The 23439-nt window shown below is 41.7% G+C and overlaps 1 protein-coding gene across 10 annotated transcripts in view; it reads right to left on the bottom strand.

Annotated features, from left to right (window-relative positions):
- The window catches only part of IQSEC1 (IQ motif and Sec7 domain ArfGEF 1), a 352209-nt gene that overhangs the window by 283158 nt on the left and 45612 nt on the right, over positions 1-23439 (bottom strand). The window lies entirely within an intron of this gene.

Genomic DNA, 23439 nt, shown 5'->3' on the forward strand with positions numbered 1-23439 from the left:
CTGAGCCAGAGGGTGCTCTTACCCGAGAGATGAGTGCGAGTGATCCAGACATAAGAAAAATAAAAGTGAGTGCACTTCGCACATTCTACAGCAACACTATAAATTAAAATCTGATTAGTTGTTTCCCTTCTCTCTTCTTGCTCTTAACCAAAACTCAGTACTCGGGAGAAGCAGTTTTCCAAAATGCCCTCTCCAGTTTCTAGTACCAGAATTCTATTTCGCACCGTATCATTTGTGTTATAATAAACAAAGAGTTTCTAGTAAGGATGAATTCTGCTCTTACTCCGTGTCAGATATGAATCTTGAATTCCTCCGTGCGAGCAGCAGTAGGCGGGTAATGCAGAACTCTACTTCTAATTACTAAACATCAGTTGTACTGGCTTATTGTTACACCAGCCCAGTACTGACAGCAGGATAGTTCATTCTGTTACAGAAGAGGAAAAAAACCACAGAGGTATCAGTAAAAGCTGACGTCCCCACTTTATTTGATGGAATTGTAGCTCTGAAGTTTATAAATGCATTTATATCGGTATTTTCAGTAGTGTCACTTTATATTTTAATTAGGATATCCTTACTAGATGTACAGCTTTGTCGTGCCTCTAGCAAGTGAGGAGCTCTTTTCCAATACAGTACGTCGTTCCTTGTATTATTACCATGTTTCTAATGTCAAATTGAGGAGACACCTTTTCATCAACACAATTAAACCAAACCCATCACAAGACGCATAAGCCTTCCAAGAAAACCCACACGAGTTGTAATGGCACCAACCTCACGCTAAGGCCTCAAGACCCCTGACCACTTTAAGACCCCTGACCACTTTAATATTCTTTGAGAGTATTCCATGTTTTTAACTACTGGCTGGATGTTATAGTGAATGTATAGAAAGCTTTCTGTTTCATTATTCTTATTGCTTCATACGCTTCAGCTCTCTGGGCACCATTCCACTGCTCGTGCACGCTGTGTATTTGTACCCTCAAAAAAACCCAACCATAAGCAGAAAAGCAGGAAGAGTTTAGATGTGACTTTTCCATTACCAAAAGTGAAAAAGGAGTTTCAGTTGAAGTCCCAAACAGTGTAGAGCTTAAAACTCCCATCGGAACTATATACAAACTAGATTTGGGCCGGTACTTAGACTAACGGATCTCATTGCAGCTCACGCATGAAAGCGCACCATCTCCCACGTGAAATGGCAGCGTGAAGATAAGTTAATACAAGGGTAAACACATGAATCATGAGCTGCAAGATCCAATGTGAGTTATATAAGAAGCATTTTCAGACACCATTTTGAAAGAAAAAAAAAAAAATAAGAGAGAAGACAGCAGGTGCCCAATTCCCATCGTACGCCATAGCAGCAAAGAAGGTAATTATCAGTTATGCTGCTGGAACTGTCCCTCTGTGACCGGCCCAGGGCTCGCACTCGCAAGCAGGGAATTACCGGGTTACGGCAATTCTCCCCAGGTACAGCGACAGAAAACTGTGCAGTGAGTCCCACTGTGCGAGGGAGGAAGGAGGTACAACGAGGAGGAGTCCTGTATTAAAGCACAGCATACACCTCACTGCTTAAAAAGGACCTATTTGGGAAGTTTACCAAATTGGCTGGATATTAGACATACAACCGCCAATTAACAACGTTCACTCAAACAGCACACTCTTTCACAAAGAACATAACGAATCACATTCTTTTTGTCCCATATTTTCTCCAACTCCTATTAAAGCGAGTAACTTTATTTTTAGCTGTCTTAAGTATGTCAGAGTATAATATCACAGATACGTGGGGGTTTTTATACAGCTTTACTATGTGCAGTCTTCAAGTATCTGCCTGCATGCCCGCACTCCATCCTAAGCAGCATCCTTCCCTTCCAGCTCTTGGAACGCATTGCTCACGTGGCAGCGATTACCAAAACCTCTTCAGTCCTCACAAAGCTATTACACACACACAGACATTTCTAGTCACCATATTAAGAAAAATCAATTCTAAGTGCGAGCCTGGACAGGAACATTGAGAACAGCCACTTCCTTAGATAGTAGATGCCATTTTTGTCTTTTAAAGCTGAAGTGTTACACCCAAGCAGACATGCCTCTCAATCCCTGAGAAGCAGCAAACATTTATCTGCCATCGATAACTTGCTGTACTCTCTGATAAATACCATGGAAGTGCAGCTACTGGCATATGGTCTCCATAAAGAGCTTGTTGTAGCTATTCCTGGACTGTCTACAGCCACTACCGTCCAAAAAACGTCTACTCCAAACTCACAGCAGTCTCTGGTGAGAGACTGGTAAAAAGATCAGCCTGATTTCACCACCCAGCCATCGCTCTGTTACGCATGCCGCGGAGCTTCAGGCCTGAACATAGCCTCTCCGCACTCACCTTGTTCGTCTAGGATGTATTTTTTTAGTAGCCTAGGTTCTCTTTTTCCCTTAAGGCCTGAAGACAGTGGAAGCAGCAGACAGGATGCGAAGCCCCGCACGTTTTCACAAAAAGCAAGCCCCTCCACAGCCTGTGCCCTGCGCTTTACATCAAGGTCACAGAGACCATCTGTCCGCCCAGCGAGAGGCAGAGGAACATGCTTCCTCCACGCGCAAAGACCGACCCACCCTGGGCAGATGCTCCACCACACCACCCCCGGGTAGCCTGCAACAGCCTTCTCCACCTCAATATGTACCAAAACCAGCTAAATACACAGAAAACTCAGCATACAGATACAGCTGCCTCAGGCCACTTCTTGCTACCTGGAGAAACGTCGTTATCCTGGAGAAATGTCGTTCTCCTCCGCACACCACTGTCCGTGTTCCCTGGGGAAGGGAAGGGAGGTGCGGCGGCTGCTCTTCCGGGAAGGCATCCATACAGCTGTGTGCAGGCTGAAACAGCAGTGGGCTAAACACAAAGCAACCAAGAAATAATGTTTACATTCCCGCCCATCCCTGGAAGGGGAGGCAATTAAGCTGGAGGGTGAGTTAAGATGCCCGCTCTCTCACATCCCCCTCCGAGAAGCCTGGCACGTGTGGCAGAAGTGCCACCGTTCCCAGCCAGTGCCGCTCCGGGTAGACGGGCTCATTCAGAATCCCGGCCCCTCATGTGTGCCGCGGAATAGGATGGAAAATGACCCATGGAATAGAGAAGACAGCCAGGCAGACAAGGGGGAAGGGGGGGCGAAGCTCCGATTGCCAAAGTTCTCCATTCGGTCTCCCTGCAGCAGAAAGGGTTTTGGGGCCCAGCGCCTCCAGAACAAGGCAGCGCTCTGCTGAAAAGGCTCTGCAGCTTCCCCGTGCTGCACATGAAGCCCAGCACCGATACCTGTCTCTTGAGATTAAGCAATTAGAATCCGCAAGTGAAGCCAATTTATGATCTAAGTAAGAATACTGCCAAAGAGCCATATGGAAGGGAAGTAAATATTTTTGCCTTGATAAGCAGGGGGTGGCTCTTAAAGTCAGCATCAGAACAAAGACTTGAATCTGAAGAGATAACCGCTTACAGTTTTTTTGCATTTATGGTCTCTCAAAATCATTTTACCTGTTGTCATTTTTTGCCCCCTCACTGTTCAATTGTTCCTAATTAATTGCTTATAAGAGAACAACTAATATCACAAAAACTGAAATGGTGCATCTGCTTCAATTCTGTCTGACAACCATCTCATTCTTATTACATTAATCATTTCACAAATGAGCCAATTCCTTTTCTTTTCCCCAGCAGCCGAAACTTTTCCAGCCACTTAGTCTTCCACCTCCGACCTGCAGGCTTCTCTAACCTACCCCAGCTCAGGAACCAGCAACTTCGCAAGCAAAACTCATTTAGATGTTTCTTTCCAGCTCAGTTAATTGAGTGAGAGATTTATTTTTTTCCTAATAGCTGAGGAAGTGAGAATGCAACTTAACCCCAGAAGTAATGAAGAACTGCACAGTAAATTTTTAATATATAATTGCACACCAGAAATCTCTAAGCAAGTTTAATGATACCGTGAAGTGGAAGACAAACTTCTCTGCAGAAGTACAAAGAAGTATTAAGAACTACTAGCACATGGCGTTCCTCTGTATTGTATATATCTACAGAGGCATTATTCTAGCTTAAATTAAGGGTGATCATAATTGGCAAGCCACTAGACAGGATTATTTCTCATTGCCTTTCCATTTACAGGTGAGTCCTTACGAAGAAAGAAAACTCTCTTTAAAACTGGAGTTTAACTAAGGAGCGCATCCTTTTATCTTACATTTAAAATAAGTTGAGATGGAAGTATGGCTTTCCAACAGTTATGGCTCCAATTAAAATATTCCCTTACAGGGGTCCTTGCCTCTAATGGCACTAAAGGCTTTTCAGAATATGCAGATATCTATAGCAGAACACTTTAACATCAAGTTAGCCTCCAAACATGCAATCATCAGTCATAAGCATTTAGAAAATGATCAAATCAAGCTTCATCTTTCATTTGCATCAAGCACGTGTATCTTCCCTAATAAGATTATCTGTCTTCAGAGGGTTGTTGTCAAAAATGTATTTCAGATACACATGTGGATTCATTCGAGTTAGAGCGAGCTGCCAAGAACCCTGCAACAAGAATAAGCCATTTTCTACACGTGGAATTTATGTCTTTAATCCTCGGGCTTAGGAGGACATTACATCTCTACGCTTATCTTTCATATAAGACAAGATCTCACTATGTTTTTTCTATAAGGAGTAAAAACAAACAATAAAACTTCCGGGGACATAGTTGGTGTCAACCCTCCATCCCAGAAATTTGTTTGGTCATTGATCCAACAGTAATTACAAATCAAAATCCAGCGCCTGAAACCTCCCTGTGCAATTTACACCAGAGCACTTTATGGATAAAATTTTCAGTGTAAACTACACTCAAGTCTTATTTCAAAAGAGGCATCTGCACGTTAAATTCCACACACAGATTATTAGAGCTCTGAGCGACCTGTCATTAAAACGGCAAAGTTACACTTTAGAAAAATAAAGTGATGCATTAAGAGCAACTAGATTTCACGCTAAGGCACAACAACAGTATTGAAGCCTTAACACACTTAACCTCTGGATTAACCTCGCGGCCCGCACGGGCAGCATTCGGGATGACGCCAAATGCAAAGACAACCTGAAACGTTTGGAGACACAAAACTTGCTTCCAGCGGACTTGATATGGCTTTGACTGGGAAGAGACACCTCACCACTCAAGACAGGAGCTGCCTGACTTTCCAGGCCATTTTTGGTAGATGTTTGATTCCCAATCATTCTTTGCTAACTACCCACGTTCATCCGACCCTGAAGTTCAACCTGATTTCAGCGGCCAAACGGATATACCAATTGCAACCTGAGCTTTGCTGCCATTGATATAACCCTTTTCCCCAATCAAGACTTAATTAGAAAACCTGAAAAGATGAAGACAAAAACAAGTGTATATTCTAGTACTATACATCATTAGACAGAAGGCGTAAAGAATGAATTTAAGCCTTAAACTTGTTTGATCTCATCTACTCAGATATTTAGAAGCGCTGTAATTTGCAGCTATTAAGTCTTTGCATGCAGAAGTTAAAAAAAAAAAAAAAGCCCTTGTATAGGAGAAAATCCCATAGACAGGATTCTTGGCTTCTTTTTAGATGCCTGGAGGCCTTGGTTTCAATTATAACGGCTGTACTTACAGCTAATGGTTTTCTTGCTATTAGTCAGATTCCATCTGTCCTAAAACCTGCGGTGGTTATCGACAGAACCATCCCCAACACAAAACGCCCTTCCTTAGATAATCCTGAGCTTACGGTTTCTTGAAATGATTTTGGCAACATAGCCTAGTTCTTATCTTCTGAAAAAAGCCTTACAATTTTGTTGGCGGATTTTTTGTTTGTTTGGTGTTTAGTTTTGTTTTGGTTGTTGTTGTTTTTTGTTGTTTTTAAAATTTATTTATTTAATATGGCTTGGGTTTTTTGTGCTGTCTTTTTTTTTTTTTTCTTCCTTAAAAATCAGTCCCCCAAATGCAAGCTTCAGTACGACTATAACTTTCAGGGAGAGTTTTAACAACTAATCCATTCAGCTTTTAGAAGCATTACTTCAAATACCTTCTTTATCCTCCATAAGTGTTACTCAAACACTCCCCGAGAGATCCCTGTACCTCAGCTTTACCTGGTTTTTCCCTCAATTCACTGTTTGGCATTTTCAATTGCCTCTTGACATTGATACATTATATTATTTTTTTCTTTAGATGAAAGCACTCTCCAGCAGCTCATACCGACTTAGACATAACCAGTGAGTCTGCAGAGGTTTGGCTGGTTTGGGGTTTTTTTTTTTGGTTGTTTTAGTTCTTAAATCCTCACAGCATTACACAACTGAATCCCATTTGGTGTCATCGTTCACAGTAAGATATTTCAGTCCTGATTTTTGGTAGCATCCTACCTTAAGTGAAAGCAGATGATGCGTCTATCCATTTGCCCATAGCAAGAGCACATTCATGTGTTTGTACCTTTGAGGTTAGTTCTTCCTGCTAAAAAACATTTCACAACCTTTTACACCCCACCCTTCCCCCCCCACAAAAAAAAAAAAAGTCCTTTAAAGAACAAGGGGACACCAGGACTTCATTAAGTTGTGTTCACAATGTTATCTAGTTGATGTACATGGATACAGGTCCACCTGCCCCACCATAGCTCCAACGCTCCAGCTTGGAGGATCCAAAGAGAGAGGGATACAGAAGCCTAGTTTATAACGGCAAGTAAGACTATTCCCACAGTGACATTCGCAGTGTTATTTTTACCGCCAATACATTCCATCTCAGCATTTTCACTTCTTAAAAGCAGCATTCATTCTAGAGCTCTGCAGCTCCAGGACGTTCAAACCTTGGTATGGCCCAACTGAAGATATCACAAGAGACGTCATCCGTCCTCCTTGCTACCTTTCCTCACCTCCTTGTGCCCTTGACTTGCTGCACCGAAATAATGTGAATATTCTCACTGCTCCCCTACTGCTGGAAACCCCAGGTGACCTCTGGACCTTTACTTCACTTTTCAAAGTTTACTGCAACAAACCCTGACTGTGCCTGCGGTCCAGCGTGGTCAACCTCCTTCGCTTTGGATTCATGGACATGCATCCAAGGCCTCTGCCCTGTCCTTCCAACCCTAACTACTGCCTTCAACAGTTCCTTTGCTGCCACCTTCTAGTCTCTTTGTGCTCTGTGACGCGCACCACTAATGCAAAACAGGAGCTGCTGTTTAGTTGGCAAACCAACACCCTACATTTCATGGGATCACAGAATCATAGGGTTGGAAGGCACCTCTGGAGATGATCCCGCCCAACCCCCTGCCAGAGCAGGGTCACCCAGAGCAGGTTGCACAGGAACGCGTCCAGGCGGGGTTGGGATGTCTCCAGAGACGGAGACTCCACCCCCTCTCTGGGCAGCCTGTGCCAGGGCTCTGCCACCCTCACAGGAAGGAAGTTCCTCCTCATGTTTAGGTGGAACTTCCTATGGTCAAGTTTGTGCCCGTTACCTCTTGTCCTGTCACTAGACACCACTGAAAAGAGCCTGGCCCCATCCTCCTGACAACCACCCTTTCAGTATTTATAAGGGTTGATAAGGTCCCCCCTCAGCCGTCTTTTTTCCAGACTGAAGAGATCCAAAATCCCTCAGCCTTTCTTCATCAGAGAGGTGTTCCAGTCCCCTCAGCATCTTGGTAGCCCTTTGCTGTCCCCTCTCCAGCAGTTCCCTGTCCCTCTTGAACCAGTATGAGCATGCCAGTATGAGAATGTTTTCAAAGGGAACAAAATGGGGATGGGAGGGGAAAAAGAGCAGGTGTATAACCAGCCTCAGCCACACAGCAGCAAGTTTTAGCCAAGTTCAAAGGCAACGCTTATTTGGCTTTGTGCCTTCTGTTCAAAATATGATAATGTGGTTTTATTTGGCTGCTGTCAAAGAAGCCTATAAACAAATGAATTTATTTTTAGCAACGCTTGAGCTGCCAGCAAAATTTAAATAACGCCCAATGAGTGGTACTGGCACAAGCAAATAAAATGATGATAATATTTGTCTGGCACTCAACACATTAATTGCTTAACCAGGCTTTGCCTTCTAAGGGGTCAACACTCAAAATATGTAAGAAATTTAGTATCTTCAACTTTGTAAACCAACACAAGTTTATATGCAATAGGCGTAGAACTGGGGGAAGAGCATCCTTTCAGATGCTCATCCATCAACAGCCCATTTTTATAGTACTCTGACATTACAAAAGCAATAACATCCCACTCATGGAAATAGCTAAGCTCAAAGATCAAGCATTGATGATGCTCCAGAGGCTTCTTTACATACATATTGAAATTTAAGATTCCTTTTCTTTTACAATAAATCAGCTGTCCCATTTGAATAGTCACTTCAGTTTATGAAACGATTTTGATGGATCACTGCTACCTGGCACAATGAGTTCCCCAATCAATCTCGCCTCGTAAAAGGCGGCTCTTCTGGATAACGATTCCAGAGCCCTAGCCCGAGTCCCCATTTACGGTTACTGCAGGTGTGGTGTCCTACCCCTGCTGAACAGAGGCCAAGGGCAGCAGAGGTACAATAGGGTATGCACATCTGGCATTAAAACACATCTCTACCTGGACAAAACACATCTCAGCCTGGAAAAAGTTTCTGCTCCACAAATGGCTGTTTAGAGAGACCTTTACAATTCCAGATCAAGTGTCATGCAACTCAAATATTTTCAGTACAATTCCTCTTTTAGATAATCGCCAGCTTTTAGGGATCGATCCATTTGTACGGCAGCAAATCTGTCTGCAGAAGCAAAGAGGTGAGGAGATGGCAGGAGACAGGATATTTTGGTGTATTGTAAGTCTCTCCTGCTCATTATATAGATATATGAGAGATGTAATTCCTACACAACTATAGCAATATTAACTTTAATCTAACTAGCGTAAGAGACGATAGCAGCAAGGACACTGTGATTCCCATGGCAACATCAGCACAAAATGTACCAGTTCTACTGAAACGCGTGGTCTTTCCTTGGGCAACTGAAGCCTTTTCTGCTGCATCTTCATTGTTACAGTTATTTAAGCTATAATGAGAAGAAAGTTAGGAGGCATGCCCATTAGTGGTGGATTATATTATTTTTTAACCTGCAACAGAAGTGTAAGTTTCTTCAAAAGAATTACAAATATCCAAAACCAATTACAGTTAACAGCATAATAAATCCCGTCATATGGGATTTAGAGGACATCTGGTCCTTGTTACTTCTGTACAGAACGGTGTACACCGTACAGATTTACACCTTATGAGGACCATCTCTCGTCTTGTTAACACTGTTTACTTCTGCTGAGAGGGCTAAGGCAGGGAATTTGTATTCCTGGCCCCTAGTTGGAAAGCAGCAGCTTAGTGATCTGATACACTTGGCTCTGCACGCTGCATCCAGCCTACAGGCCAACATTTGCTTGAAAGCGCCTTGAAGCGCAGAGATAGTTTCCCCTCCCGCAAACATCCCTTCAGCAATTGTCGTAACAGGCTCCCTGGGAAGGCGGAAGGGATAGAGATATCTTCCCTGCAATGTTTATTCTCCGGCACAGCAATTCCTCTGGAGAAGGAGCTGGGCTGCAGTTGTGAGCCAGCAGCCGAGTCATCCTGCTTGGGAAAAAAATAAGCAATCCATCCGATTTGTCACTGGGCTATTTTTGTTTCAGCTATTTCCACCAAACCCCACAGGGCTGAATGTCCTGTGTGTTGCGTGCTCATTTGACTATTAAGTTACATTGATTATTCCCCCACCATCGCCCCCGTTAGCCATATAGTACTTTTATCCGGCCTACAATTTTGGCTTCAATATCCTGAGGGCAAACCACATAATTCACGTAACAACGCACTTGCAAATTCAGCATTAAGCTGGTCCAAAGCCAATAGAAATGCAACATAATTACAAATCAACCTGTTCCACATGTCACCAAAACTTCTTATTCTTTGAATTCTCCAAGAAAACCCTCAAAAATGCACAGTTATTACTGAAGGAACAGAATCTCCTGAATTCTGCTGCTCTGAACATCAGTAAAGCATTAAGGTTTAGGAGTCCTCTGAAGTAAACTTCATTATGAAAGCGTGAATACTACAGGGGCTTTGTTGTTTTACCATGTGAACCGGACCAACTGTTTGCTTTCTGAGTTTAGCTCGGTCGCCACCCTATAGCAAGAAATACTAATTTCTCTACTTGTTTACAATCCTACGCAAGTTTTCAGAATGCAAACCCAGTGCGGCCCCGGCCCTAAGACACTGTCCTACTTACAGTAACCACAGGAGTCAAAGACACTCCCGGAAGAAGTCTAATCAACCCTAAAATTTTAAATCTTTGGCAGTGATACCAAACTTAACTCTGAAGGTAAATTCCTATAGAAAGACTTATCTTAGTACCTCAAAATGCAAACTACCTACCAGTCCCAACTAATTAATTTTCCATATCTCTTAACTGCAACACAATACATATTTCAGACATCTTTCTTCCTGATGTTGAGAGGCCATGGTAAATTTAGGTCTTTTTCCAGCAAGATGGAAGTCTTCCTGCTTACATCAGTGTCCTCGTTTACTTCAGCCGGCTCAAGAGCTTTAGACAGCAAATGAGGTTCCTGTCATTACTTAGTATTTCACTGAAAGAGCTGAGGGGGGCTTATGTTATAAGCTTCAAGCATACGGACTTGGAACATGATGAATTTTATTTAGAAAATATAATTAAGGCTTGACAAAATTTAATTAGATGACAGATACTAATTTTTACCCAAATTATTTTTTCCACTGTCAGGCATAGCTTATATTTATCCATCCTCAATAGCTCGGTTTGTTTTTTTCTATCCACAGACCGGCTCTCACTGGTCTCTGTCCTCTCCGAGAGAGCTCTGCAGACTGAAGTCAGTCGAGGGCACAGAGCAATTTTCCTGCATTCGCTCGTTTGCGCTCATTTCAATAGCACAGACGTATTAGAAGCACAAAGAGCAAGAGTGTTAGCATTAAAAACCCAACAATTAACTGGTTCAGGTGATACAAGTGAATACCGCAAGTTTTTAGGGTGGTACCGCATAGTTTTTGTTGTATCGCTGCCGAGGGGTTGTTCGCTTTCTGGGACATTAATGCATGGAAATTTCCATGTGGAATTGCTGAACCTGTTCACCTTATCTCTTAGTAATTAGTGGATGGTTAGTCTCAGTTCCAGGTTCTAAGAGAATACTCAGGTTACAGAGAATCTTTAAACTGCAATATATTAGACTTTTATGTAAGAAAAGGAGTAAGAATTTTATGTCTCAAGTAATATGGCATAAAAATGTCAATCGTCCATAGACAGAGCGGGAAGATTTGTCTCCACTTTCGAACAGTCACTTGAAAACTGCCAGCCTGAAAGCGCTGGGTGTTCTCAAGTCAGGCACGATTAACACGAAGAGTACTCCAGGAGCGATCAGAGCAGTTAGACCACTCGGCTGCACCAGCAGGTACGTAACTGCTTTTGCTCGTAGACGAATTGAAATAACAGTGTAGGGAACTTATTGTGATCCATCCTAAATATATTTTGAAAAATTAAGTGAACATAAGGGACAGTACGGCAAGTGAGATATTCCAGCCAGCCAACATAGGTGAAGAAAAGTACGTACAGGAAAAGTTGAAGAGTCAAGTGCCTTTTCCTACATGGCAAACCTTTGCTTCTTAGCACATTAGTTGTGTCTTACAGAAGGAGATACCTAAAGAAAAGATAAATCCCTACATAATGCTGTTCACAGAGCGCGGTTATTCCGCAGATCACCACAGGCGTTTGGAAAGCGTGAGATCCTCTACAAGCGTTGCTCAGCTCTGTGGGAAGAGCCGTTGAGAAAGGGCATATGTAACGCAGAAGACAGTGTCAGATAATATAAGTACGCTCACAACCAAACATTCTAAAACAAAGTTGGTTTTATATTTTACTGAATTTAAGTATAAACTGGTAAAATTACGCAAACATTACTATCGACTGAGAAAGTTACACAAATGCTGAAGCACTATAATACTTCGATCTTGCCTCTCAAACGATGACAGCAACCTGAAAAGCCACAAAACATAACAAGCAAACAAGTCACTTGCCTCCTCTTGTTGTATATGACCTATGGAAGGCTACGGAAGCAGCAGCTACGGCACTGAAAACAAGTAGTACCAATAACCACAACTGAAAGTGTGTATTATATTAATACTCTGGGTCGGGTTTTTTTGTTCTAATTGGCCATTTGCACACCTGAGAAACTGTTGAAGGGAGCCTTGTTCTTTTGCTTATTGCTGCTTTCACTTGAGCAAATACTAAGGTAAGACCTTGTTACAGGACAAAAAAAAAAAAAAAAAAAAAAAAAAGGCAGGTCTGCACCGTGTCAGATTTACCAGGCTAGGACATGCTACCCAGCTCAGTCCCCGGGAGGAGCAGCAGAAGAAACCAGCAAGCACTTATTAGAACTGGGTTTTTAAAAGTGGACCGAGAGAGCCTCGAGAAAGTGGTTCCCAAGTCTGGGTTACGTTGACTGAAGCTACTTTAGATTCGTATGAACAGATGAGAACATTTAAACAGATGCTTATGAAAAGATGCTGTTTAATTTTCCAATATCATAGAATGGTTCACGTTGGAAGGGACCTTAAAGATCACCTAGTTCCAACCCCCCTGCCCTGGGCTGGGACACCTCCCACTAGGCCAGGTAGGTCTAGTAGGTCTCAATAACTTTTCTTTATTTATTTTCATTCCAGCCTTTAATTCCCCCCCTCCCCCCCATTTACAAAGTTTCACCATATAGCACTTAGAAAGCAATTCCAAGTCATTCCAACTCAAATTCAGTTCCAAGAATCTACAGCATGACTTTTTTCCACCTGCTTCAACACTTGTAACAAGCATTTATACAGCAAATAGAAAGGCAAGGATGTGGTAGATCCCTGTAGGCAGATGGAAACCCATGATGTACACTTCTTGTCACTTCCACAGAATGCAATTGTAATAGTTTGAGTGCTTATTTTCTGTACTCTTTATGAAAGACAGTCTTGTGACACACACCTACAATATCATTAAGTTCGATGATTTCAATCCTGACATTTAAACTTCCTGCTTATGAAAGACCAGAAGCGCTGTTGTTTGTTTCTAGTAAGTTAATTCACAGAGTCGCATGCAATGGCTAAGAATATATGAAAAGATGACTGCATGGTACTGCTTTCAGATCTTATGAATAAGATCATTCATAGGCAAATAACTCAATGAAATTAACACGTACCGCTAGTGACAGGGCATAATTTCGTCAGTCAACCATGTCAAGGTTAGTACAGGTCATTACATTGATGTTTGCTGATTGTTTCTGCTTTCAATTAAATGTGCATAAATGAATCTCAACATATACCAATGTCTTGTTAAATTCTAACATTCATAACAGCATTTAATTGCTTTTACCCTAAAGAGAAAGCCATAAGAGGATTGCATTCATCACCATTTGTCATGTAGTCAATATTACTATAGAATTCATATTTTTTTTTTTAAAAAGAGACAAGATATTGTATTACTTTAAGTGTTGATCTTGAATTCACAGTATTTAAAGATTCATTTTTGTATTCATGCAAGCAGTAATATGAACAAATGAGTATCTAGCTAGTGGATTACATCCCCTCTTTACATGCCTTCTTGTATTTATCTTTTATTTGCTGCCATATTAAAAAAATAAAAACAAACTGCAGACGGCTCAGAGGAAGAGAAAGCCACCAAGAGAATGTCCCGGAGACAGCGGAGCCTGGAGATTTCACTGTGACTACAAGCCCAAAACTAGGGCTACAAGGAGCGAGTGTGGAAGGTGTTAAGTCATATTTCTGCCTTTCTGATCTCTTAACGTCTAAATAGAGAGTCACAAATTGTATTTTCAGTCTAAAAACCATCTGACTGACCTTGAATGTATTTTCCCTGTGAAAATTAGTGCCAGGTGAATGCTGTCATGACACAGCCAGTACAAGCTGGCCGGATTCGGGTCCCAACTCTGCATCCCATCAGTTTGCATACGCAACACAAGGAGATTCCATCATACTTTTTCAGCAAAGATGGTTCCAAGAGATATCAAAACCAAGACTGTTGTTTGAGATGTTTCCAGAGATAACTCAGTCAATAGTGCTTTTATACAGATATATCTGCAAAAGGGAAAAGCCTGTAGAAGAGACGTTAATATTTAGAGGATAACTCAAATTATGGCTTTAGGTAAAAGACAGCACTGGTAAAGACCCTTGCATACAAATCCATCACTTAGAAAGCGAAATGCTTCCCATATCTAATTCCAAACTTTCCACTTCTGAATTTTTCACTTAATTGCTACCGCAGCATATTCTAATGGAAAGATGTAAACAGTTTCTGTAGACATGGTACATTCATTACACCAGGAATAACAACAAAACACATCACTTGTTTCAGTGAGAACAAATCTCAAACATGTGGCCACTGCAGCCGTTGCTGAAGTCCGCAAGTCGTATGAGATCCCGTACTCATGCCTCTATAAAGCAAACCTCCAGTTCCAGGTACACTTAGCTGATCCTGAATTCCTGTTCTGAAGACTAAAGGAAAGATCTGAAGTGCTTCAGAGTTACAGCGTATGCCTTTTGAGGTCAGTGCATTCAAGATTTCATACAGCAATAAAATGAACTTGATCAAGACTGTTCTTTTGGCGAGTAAGGGGTTATTTTTTGGAGGAGAAATTAAATTCCCAAAGCCGTACCCTCTCACACATGTTTTGATTTGACCAGCAAGACTTTATTCCAAGCATTATGCCTGTGTCCTGGATGGCTCAACGAGTTCCAGAAAAACGTATTTTCTGACTGGCGTTAGAAGTTTCAAAACATTTACTTTGGCTTTGCAATACCATTATCACAAGCGCAAATGCATAAGTCCAGAAGGACCCATACAAATCTCAGTCCTCCTCTGCACAGAGAGGTTCCAGCTCTAAAGCATCCCACCAGAGCGCTTTCAAAAAAACTAGAAAGTGGATATAGTCACTATGGAAAAATTATCATTTATAGCTCTGCAAAATACCTCTAAAGTTCAGTCGGGATGCTTTTCTACCCAAAGAAGTTGTCAGTAGCTTAGGATAAAATTCTGTCAATCCTGTGCCCCAAAAAAGATGTACAAGAGCAAAGAATGGCCAGTATTATTGCTGTGGCAGACTGATTTATATTTTAACATCTGTGACACGTTAATCCGTGGATGAAATTGTAATATTACAGAAATACCAATTAATAATAGTTACAGACTGATTAAAAATAAGCTGAGTGTTTAAGTCCACGATTACGGGTGGCACTTTCATATTACCCCACCCTGGAAGTACTCTCGACAGCCGCGAACTCCAGCACCCATCTGCTCAGACATGTATTTTCAAGCTCTCAGAATTATACCGCGTGAAAGTGGCGCTGATTGCTGGGAGGATAAGATCAGTGCCTTTAAAAACATGGAAACAGAAGTTTGTACACCCAGTTGTCTTTTTCAAAAGGGAACTAGGAGGAAACTGTAATATTCCTCAGCTCTTCAGGCGCACGTTTAATTTGGCTACTCATGCGTCAGTCATGATTTCCACAGGCCATGTATTTTGTAAACAGCGTGATAAAAATCTGAACAAAATCTGGACAAAACCATTTTCCTACAAAAACACTGTTTTTGAGAAGGGTTCCATGAAGCGGGCGTTGTGTTACGTGTTTTTACGTCACAGCACTGCTGTGGCTTCTCTACGGGCAGGTAGAGGTAACTAAAAATCAAAGCATTCGTCTTTTCAACGGTGAAGTGTTAATAACGACCAGAGAGCATGCAAAACGTAAGAGCATTTTTAACCTACACATATGCACAGTGAAGCCACAGCAGGTTAGTTTTCTAAAGCTGTCGCTTATTTTTAATACTTGAATTTTTGCCATGCAGAAACCTTGCTATAACTATTTTTCCCTACAAGAACTACTTCACACAAAGATGCAAACTACTCACCTACCCAGGAACTAACCAGTCGCTTTCACATTCTCTGGCTCCGCTCTATTTACTGTGCTTTTTCATTTTTGTATGCAGGCTATTTATTTGCAGACGTTGGAGTAATTCTGCTTTTGAACTTTTCATCCCACAGCAGTGATTTTATACGAGTTACACAAGTTACACTGAAGCACCGCTTTTTCATTCACCGATGCAAAAAAGCTTACTCTCACGCAATATATCATAACTTAAAGCAGCTGAACTACGCATATAGGAGCAATGTAGGCCAAAGGACAGCAAAAATGTGTTTATTATTATTATTTTACAGAAGTGACATCCTCAAACACTACAGCAAATACCATCCTGTAAACTCATTTCTCCTCCTTTCTCACTGGGTTTACTTGTTCCTCTCACGGGGGTTGCAGGTCCGTGATCTACTGTGCCATTTTGAAACACGTCTGGGAGCCAGCCAGTTAAATCTCATTCTTTAAATGCCAGTACGGGACTCATCTTTGCACCACTGACAAACCATCACGACCATTTCATCCTGTGGATTTTTACTCCCCGACTCTGTTCGAATGGCAGCAGACCAGGGCAACAAACCGGGGGAAAAGTCTACAAACCGTTCACTAGAAATCTGACACAAAGGCTTGAGAAATACAGCAGAAGATTTCCTGCTCAGCATATGCCCCAAGCCAATTGCCTAAAAGATAACCTGGCAAGTATCACATCCTTAAACTCTTCTGAATCTGTGGATTCTGTGAATAACTATGTTCTGAAAACACCCGGATATGTTGTACATCGCCATGGTACACATCTGCTTCAGATGTGCTCTGTGAGACACTACATACCGCTCATCTCTGCCCAAAATGCATGTTTAAATTGGACTGACACGGTTCTTTTTAAGAAAAGAGTTACTTACTCAAATGATCCAGCCCCCTAAAATAATAAGGCACGATATAATTTTAGATCAAGTACGATTCCACAGCACAAAACACACCCAGCTGAAATAAAACAACATGTAAGGCATTTCTGTGTAACAGGACTATCACTTCTGCCAGCACAGAGTTAACGAAAGCCTTTTCCTTCACGAGGAAAGGAAACCTATAGCTAAAATCACCACTTGAAACAGAACTCAGCATAGCATATATTTGAATATATTATTATTAGCTTCCTCAAGGAAGCTTATTTTGCAGAGGACATCTCAGATCATAACCTTATTTTTGATAGTTTCAGACAAGTTTATTAATATTCTAATATTCTTTATCATAACTATGCTGAAAAAATATCAGTACTTGCATGCAACTGTCGTTCTTGTACATGGGCCAAAAGCACACCAAAGACATAAGCATTTAAACTCAAATTTTCAAGTTCAGGAAAGGTCAAAGCTGTGTTTTTTCCAAGTCCATCTCTAGCTCGAACCTTAGTTAAAAGGATTTAGACTAACTCTTGTAGAAGTGCCACTTCAGTCACTCTGGGATGGCTTTCACTGAAACACCACGCTCACCTCTTCGGCAGCAACGCCAAGGGAAAATTGAGGGTAAGATTTTCAGAAACACCGCTGAACGCCTGCATTTTCAGAAGTGTCACTAAGTCTAATTTCACATAGGCAAAACAGCCTAAATTATGAAGGGGTCAGCAGCCACCTGGGGCTCAGCACCTCTGACAAAATTGACTCAGAACCGTACCAAGTACACAAAATCCTACTCACTCCACTTTTGTACTGACCTAGAATATATTGCTATAATTAAGCAACGCCAGATTCAAAATAACAAAGGTCTTTCGGTACGTTACCACCGCCACAGAAGCATGGACAATCAGAAATAACAGCTGCAGCTGCGTGTAGGAGCTAAGAGGACTCCAACGGTCCTTCCTTCGTACAGCACTTTTCTAGGATCCTTCCCTGCTACAGCTCATTGTGTCCTCGCGAGCTCATGGAACACTCCCCGAGCACCATCCCCCCGGCGCAACTAGGGCTGCCTGGTCACGGGGATAACGCTCCCTATCAACTGATCAACCAACCATCAACTTCATCGTTGGGTTAACTCCAGACCCATGAATTGGAAACTACCAGTTGTCAGCCCCCGAGTCACACAGGAGTCCTTTTTCTTGACTACAGACATTAGTTTTCCTTTTTCAATTCACCAACACACGGACCGTGGGGAGTTTCTATAAGGCTTTTATATTTCAGTGTGATAGTCTTGCCGCTCTGTGACAAGAAGTGCTCTCTGTTCCACAGCTTATTTCTTAAGTGAGTGCCAAGAGCAGCAAATCAAGACAGATAAAGGCTAGTAAACGGCAGAGGCAGTAAAATAATAAGATAGTCAAAATTCTCATTTATTCTGCCAGCTCTTAATACTTAAATATACCTGTTTTAAAACGTTTAATTTTAAATTTAAGGGAGACAGAACTAAAGGATAACGATCTAAAAAACTGAAGCGAATATACAGAAACCCCATTAAAGACCCACCGCATTACACTGATATCAAGTTAAGGAAAATATTCTTATCTCATTTCCCAAAAGCTAATGACATTTTATATATCACTAGAGCCCACTGAATCCCCAGGCTACCTGGGCAAAGTTGGCCAAATGCAACTGAAATTAAGAAGTTAGGACAATTTAATAAGCCTGAATACCTACACAGTGATAATACCAACAGGCAGCAAGAACAATTTTCATTTGTCTAAATATACATTTATTAAGGTTACATTTACTCCTGTATAACATACGGTATCAAGGGCAGTTAATAGAAAGTTGCTAACAAAATTATCATTACCGAAACAGTGAATTATGCAAAGGAGCAAGCATGAGATTTAATTTCTTGGTTTCTTCGCATTCATAACATTTCAACAAATATTAATCTGTCATTAAAAGCCATTTATACCCTAGCACTAACTGCAAAAAGCTTCTTAAGCTACAGAGAACTTTTTCAGTATACTGGATTTTCAAACGCCACACCCTAAAACTTGTTTAGAAAATAATCTTTAATTCAGTTCTCTGGTAAATATATGCAGAAACTTCCACAAATGCTCAGATTAACCAAGCTTTAAGCAAAGTTTGCTTTGAGAATTCTTTTTTTTGGGACCTTACAAACAGGTAAGGTTCACCTTCATACACAAAGTGTAGGCCCGGGATGCTCGGCCGTGGGTAGCCATGGCTCCCACGCCACCCAGCTAAGGGCAGGCCCGGGCTCGGCATCCCATTTTGTGGTGAACTGGCCTCCTTTGTAGCTGCTACTGCCTTAAGTGTTTAAGTTGGGGGGGGGGGTTTGTTTGGTTTTTGTTTGGTTTTGGTTTTTTTTTTTTTAAGATTTTAAACAATCACACATTACCTAAGGAACTCACAAATCCTGATAAAACAACACATGGAGAGATTCTACCCCAGTGCGTTGTGAGGGTGTGCTCCCCCTCCCTGGGCACCAGCCTGATGTTTACCTCCCATAACTCTGCCCAAGTGATAACCAGCCGTGGTGGTCATCATGGGTGCAACTGGGCGTGATGGGGGCATCTGGGGCTCAGCATGGTTTCGGGGAGACAGATAACACCACAATAGCCAAGGGTTAACTTGAGCAATATTGGTACTGTGGTCAATATGCAAATATGATTATAGGTCAATCATCTTACCCCCATAAATAGTAAACAGCCCAAGAGCCCTTTGAGGTCTCCCACACGGCACGGGCTGCACACCAGGATGCCCCCTTGAGCAGGAATGCCTCTCAAAGTACTTCTCGAGCTTCAGAGACTCCTTGCCGCAACAGATCCTTGGTAAGTGACTAATAGCATGCTTAAACTTTGAAATCTTAGCTAAGGGACATAAAGGATTGATTGCACGTATATAATCCTTTAGGCATAAGCTGTTGACCAAGTCTGGGACCAAGATTGGATCAAGCTGCACCCGTACTCGCTCTCTGAGAAGGAGTTTAGAAAGCAAGGGGGTCCTTTCTGAACCTCAACTCAGCGGGAGAGTCCTCTGCCCAGCAAATAACCAAGTGTGCCTTGCTATCTGGAATCTTAAAATACTGTCACATTTACCACCGGACTTTGTTAAATCCCTGTTTTATATCAACAAATGTATCGCTGCTTCTCTCTAAGAGTGAAGCGCATCACTCCATTCATGATGTGTCTAATTAGCAGAAACTCAGTTTACAGTTATTGTCTTAATGAAAGGGGCAACCCAGGCAGTCAGAATCCTTAGCTAGTGTCAGTTAGACGTTATCCCTACTGAAATTAAAGGCCAGGTTGGACGGGGTCTTGAGCAACCTGGGCTGGTGGGAGGTGTCCCTGCCCAGGGCAGAGGGTGGAACTAGATGATCTTTAAAGTCCCTTCCAACCCAAACCATTCTATGATTCTATGAAATTACACCAAGAAATACTATGTTTGCACCAGCCCGGGGCTGGCACTATTGATACGAAGAACACAGACCTAAGGCAGATGCATCAGCACGTGAAAGTGAGTGCTCAGAGAATCCTGTAGCCGAACACCAAACACCTTAAAGGCAAGATACTGTCATTGAAGAGGCCAAAAGGCTGCTAAACACATGCCACTGAACAGTACAGCACCTTCATAATACAGCTGGCTGAAGCAGCTCAGTACTCACAGGTGAAGAGAGCCAGAAGTGCTCTTACGATTGGTTTTGCACTCCCATTAGTGCCATGGTTAAAACAAGCTTCGCTGGACTCTGACCTAAAGCCGAGAGTGAATAAAGCAGCTGCTGAGATTGCACGTCTGCTGGGTTTGTAGCCTAACGCCACAGGTTTGCTTTGTGGCCGAGACAGTACATTCCCTGTCAGGAACATGATTTAAGAAAAGTTATTAGAAGTATTTCACAGAATCCAGAAGAGGTTTTAACAGTGAGCTTTGTGATCAGTCATACGCTATCCTTGAATTTATTCTTTCCTAAAGCAATTAATTGGTTTCCCCTCCCATTGTCCACTACTTCTTAAATAGAAATCAAGAGGAAACTGTTCCATCTCTTGCTGTCAATAATTCCTTAAACTATTTCTTTGTATTTGTAAACTCCAAAGAGTCTTCTGAGAGCTGTCACCTGAGGTATGCAAACAAAATTTTCTATATTTTGTGCCAATGTTCAATAGATTGCATTGGTCCCTCCATTTCCACAAGGAAAACCAGCTCTTGGGATATCTTGATTCTGTCAAAAATACTGTGTATATATACATTTATTGGATTTTTTTTCACGCAGTACTTTTAAAAATTTTTAAAAGAGTCAGGCAATGCATACATAGTTCTTCGCAACCTGGAGTTGTACAATGCAGGTATGAGTCAAAGTATATTCTATATTCAGAAGGTAGTTGCTTTAAGATAATTAATTTGTGGAAAGTTAGGTATGTCAAGAAGATTAGCCTCTCTAGAACAAGTTTTTATGTGGCAAATCTTCAGGCCATTTGGACTGCAAGATAGATTTTTCTTTAGTGCACTTTTCCTAAAGAATTCCCAGTGTACTGGAAAAAAGCATTTCCAAAATACTGTAAATTTTTAATACATATCCAAACCTGTATCTTTTAACGGCCATGCCGCAATATATAATCTTAAATGTTGGCTGTGACAAGAGAGCCTTTGTATACTTCGGTCGAACAGTTTCATGCACCACCTATAGCAAAGGTTCCCAAGCAATGAGATACTCTACACTCCAACGTTTGGAAAGAGTCTATGCTACAACTAGAGCAGTAATTGTTGTAGCCACTGGAGTGCGAATGGCAGAGTTTATAATTTTTTTCAGGGGTATTCATATCAAATTCATATGTAAAGCCTCCTCTTTGACTAGTTTTAACATCAGAAAAATTGAGCGCTGTTGCTGACAACACCGTTACTGCAACAGTTAATACCTGAAACACATACAACGCTCCCTGCCCAGTCAGGGTCTGATTAATGGCGGAGATGTAACAGAAGTAGGTTGGAGTAAGGAAATGATGAGGAAAGGAGACTCTCCCCAAAGGAGACTTAAGGACACTTCCATATGTCCAAAGGGTGCATTAGAAAAATCTTGCAGTGATTTTCATAAGCATCTTTTTCACAGGGGCCTTGCTGGCCAATTTACTCTTCCTGGTGAAGGAAGACGACTGGATCTACAGAATTTCAGAAGTACCCGAGACTTCTAGCTACCGAAAAGAAACTGTCTTACGTAACAAATTCATTGCATTACATCCATTAACTCGCAGCTTGATTACACGGGATTAAAAAAGAACATTAATACTCGATGCTTCTGCAGACATGCCAACTAGAGTAACCATCTTTTTTCGGTGCCAATTAGTGAGAACGCTGAAGCCTTGAAAGGATGAAGCCCTTAAAGATTAGCAAAATTAATACATCAGTTGAGTGAGGTTGTCGTGCATACACTTCATATTGACTTAGACAGCTGCCAATTTAAATACTATAGAACTGTTACAGGCAAAGTAATTTGAATAGGCTGCGTGTTGGAGAAGTAAAACTTAGTATTTGTGTTTAGGATATTCCATAACTCTTTAAGGCAATTTAGTTGAGGGCTGGAGTAAGAGGTAGGATATACACACACTCCCAAAATAAGGGGTGCTAATTTTATATTTTATTTGAAGAGGTTGAAAACACATTATGGTCTACTGAAACAGGTCTCTGTAAGAATGGCTTAAAAAATTACAACACTCAAGATTACGTAAAGGTGCATACATCTCTAACTGGAAGGTGAACTGCTCCAGCTGATAAATGCTAAAACATGCTATTCCTCAAAAAACCCCAAACAAACCCAAACCCAAAAGAAAACAAAACAAAAAAAAACCCAAACCAAACAAAAAACCCAAACACAGCACAGGAAGCTTCAACAGAGCTGCCAAACAAGAGATCTTTAACAGAAAACAGCTACTTCTCCCAGGAAAGGGAAACCTCTGGGCCTTTAACTTAATAGCTACGGCCCAAAATATTAAGAGATTTAAGAACACCTTCTTATGCTTTGACCTTCAGCTAACACAAATGGAAAAAACCACTGGTTTAGTACTAAGGCATGTTTGGTTTTCCACATTAAGAAATTTAAGGAAGTCAGCTGAAGCCACTAAAATGCAAGCCTGACAAGAACATTCCTCATGAAGGGGCTCCCTAAAGCAGCCAGCCCCAGTCCTGGACAGAAAGTAAGTTATTAATATTCCCCTGCTGAAAGAGAAATTAAGAACACGACAGAAGTCTCCCATCATGCAGTTTTATCTTCTTCTTTGAGTTCCTGTCACTATGTTTCCCCCAAAAGCGCCAACACCAGCCCTTGACAGCTTTCCTCCTTGGATTCCTTCTCATTCAAGCTGCCAGAAGCAGTTTTGTCCCGGCAGGAATGGGATGGATCTATGACAGTTGCTAGCATCTTCTGTGATACGGCTTTGCTTATCAATAACATCAAGGTGGCAAAACACACTTCAAGGCCAGTTGGTTGGCCAAGGTACCTCCAGCAGCGCGTCCTCTCCTCGTTGCCTTGCCTACAGCATTAAGTGCTTTGAAAGCCACGGAGACAAGCACACCACACACACTCAGCTTTTGCTTTGGGTTTTTAACCC

Source organism: Larus michahellis, chromosome 10 (genome assembly GCF_964199755.1).
Source record: "Larus michahellis chromosome 10, bLarMic1.1, whole genome shotgun sequence".
Classification (NCBI taxonomy): Eukaryota; Metazoa; Chordata; class Aves; order Charadriiformes; family Laridae; genus Larus; species Larus michahellis.